Source organism: Bos taurus, chromosome 16, assembly GCF_002263795.3.
Source record: "Bos taurus isolate L1 Dominette 01449 registration number 42190680 breed Hereford chromosome 16, ARS-UCD2.0, whole genome shotgun sequence".
Lineage (NCBI taxonomy): Eukaryota > Metazoa > Chordata > Mammalia > Artiodactyla > Bovidae > Bos > Bos taurus.
In genome coordinates, this window is record NC_037343.1 from 12665517 (window position 1) to 12668076 (window position 2560).

General features: G+C 41.3%; 1 non-coding gene across 1 annotated transcript; it reads right to left on the bottom strand.

Annotated features, from left to right (window-relative positions):
• Positions 1-1514: 1514 nt before the first annotated feature.
• On the bottom strand, positions 1515-1587 carry TRNAW-CCA (transfer RNA tryptophan (anticodon CCA)). The gene has a single exon. It is a non-coding gene; the product is annotated as a tRNA-Trp (tRNA).
• Positions 1588-2560: the final 973 nt, after the last annotated feature.

Genomic DNA, 2560 nt, shown 5'->3' on the forward strand with positions numbered 1-2560 from the left:
CTTCAAAGTTTCAGTTATGTAGAACAAATAAGGTCTGGAGAGCTAATGTACCACCTGGTGCCTATATATAATCATACTCTATTATGTACTTGAAATTTGCTAAGAGAGTAGCTCACAATGGTGCCCACCAAGAAAAGCAAAAATGTAACTATGGAAGTGATGGATATGTTAATTAGTTTGATTGTGGTGATTATTTCACAATGTATATGTTTATGAAAATATCATATTATGCACCTTAAGTATACGCAACTTTTATTTTTCATTTATACCTCATTAAAAGCTGGGAAAGAAAGAAAGAAAGAAAATATGTGGGCCCGTAATTACTGTGTGAACCCTGTAAGGAGGAGATTGAGTTTGTCTGCTTATAGCATGGGCCAGACTGAAGTTCAGGAATTAGAATCAGTGGACTCAAGTCTAAGGCAGCTCTAGAACATGAAATCAAGGTCATCTCAGAAGTGGTTGGTGTGGCACCAGGATGTTTGACTGTTGGGAGAACGCATACTGGGCAACTACTCGAGGATCCAAAAGAAGCACAGGTAGGGAGAGGCTAGCCATCAACAGAGGGTGACGCCGCAGCCGACACACTGAAGCCCAGGAAGGTCGGAAGTCAGGGGGGATCTCTGTGGAGTTAGTATTAGCGCCTGGTGCCTGGGGCTCAACAAGAGAAAACTAAGGCAGGGTGAGGTGCTAGTGGTCAGAAGAAAAGATGAGAAGTGCTCTTGACAGAGTGGATGTAAGCAGCAAGACCAGGCCAACGTACCACAGTGGAATCTACAAATCCCCTTGTTTTAAGTGTGCGTTTCTTAGAGCCTGGAGGCAGGGTTGAACCTGTGAGTAGGAATCCTATGAAGGAATCCTTCAAAGATGAGAGAGATATAGGGGTTGGGGTCAACCACACCATTTTTCTTGATTGGATTTGAGGATGTGAGCTCTGCTGTGGGAAATAAAGCTGGATGTGAACACGTTGGAAACTGGGAGAAGAGTTAGGGTGTGATGAGGTTGGTCTTCAATAGGTTCTTCATGGGAGCAGACACATCAAGGTAGTTTTCTGTGTGAACTGCTCTGGTCATAGCCCGAAAGTGATGGGAAAAGGGAGATTGAGCAGGATAAGTGTGAAGTCACAGGACAGGTTGACTTTAAGTTGTCAGGCAGTTTCAAAGAAGTCATGAGGATAGAAGTTTCAGTGCAGTGGGTTGAAAGTGAACAGGAAGTGAGTCAAAACAGAATGCCTGGGAGAAAGGAAAAATACATAAGAAAGTCGTTGGAGAGGAACTCACAGTATCATTTTTATTTTTTCAAAGAGGAAGGACTCTTAATCATTTCTATTTCTATGTGGATGCTTGAGAAAAAATGCTTTTCTGCTTTTAGGACCAAGAAGAATGGTGAGAGTGAAGTTGCTCAGTCTTGTCCAGCTCTTTGCGACCCCATGGACTGTAGCCTACCAGGCTTCTCCATCCATGGGATTATCCAGGCAAGAATACTGGAGTGGGTTACCATTTCCTTCTCCAGGGGATCTTCCTGACCCAGGGATCGAACCCGGGTCTCCCGCATTGGAGGCAGATGCTTTAACCTCTGAGCCACCAGGAAAGCTAAGAAGAATGGTACTTCTGAGCAATTCTAGTTGTGTGTGTGTGTTTTTATGTTAGATACACTTTTGATTGTGAAATTGATCAAGTTTTCCCATTTTTCCTTGACTAAAAGAATTCAAGTTAACTCTGATACAATTGTAGGAAATTTATAGATCTTCATGGGATGGACTTAAAACCTAATTCCTAATTCCATTTTATGGCCTTGGTCTTAATTTTCTGCCATTTGCTCCTATTTTAATATCATCTCTCCCTCCTAACCTTCCTTTTGACCTTCCTTTCTTCTCTCCTTTCTCACACTCTCTCTTTTGTAAACTTGTATATCATATTACTTTCTAGAATGAGATGGGGATATAGATAAATTAATCATATTTCTAACACCTATAAATATATTGCCTGGCACAGGGTAAGAATTCCATCGGTGTTTTTTGAGTAAAGTGAATAAATTGAGCCTGGACTATGAATAAAAAGAAAAATCTTACTGACACTTCAGAGCATGACATGCAGGGGTTGAGTAAAAGATTGCAAAGAGGGAATGAGGAGAGGAAATAGTGGAAAATAAGCATCAGTTCTAATGTGGAGCTTTGATGGGGAAACCTGGAACACAAGTGGGTATTAAAAAGTAATGTAGCTTTATAGGAAAGTGGTTAGCATGGATTTGAAAACACCTGCTTGGCTATCGTGTATAAACAGTTTCAACTTTTTGGCAATCAGGTAGTTTCAACTTTTGGGCGCTCATATTCCTCATCTATGAGTTTATGTAGAAGGGGGAGGATCATACTGAGTGGAAGGATGGACTCTTTGAGGGAGGAAGACAGTGATGCTTCTTGCCCGATTGGCATTACCAGGGAGTCTTGTACAAAGGTGTGCTCAAATCCATGCTGGGCATAGTTAGGGACTGATTTCTCTCAAGTTAGAGACAAATTTTAAAAATTGTCTCTATTGTCAGCATGATCATTCCCTTCAATTCTAGT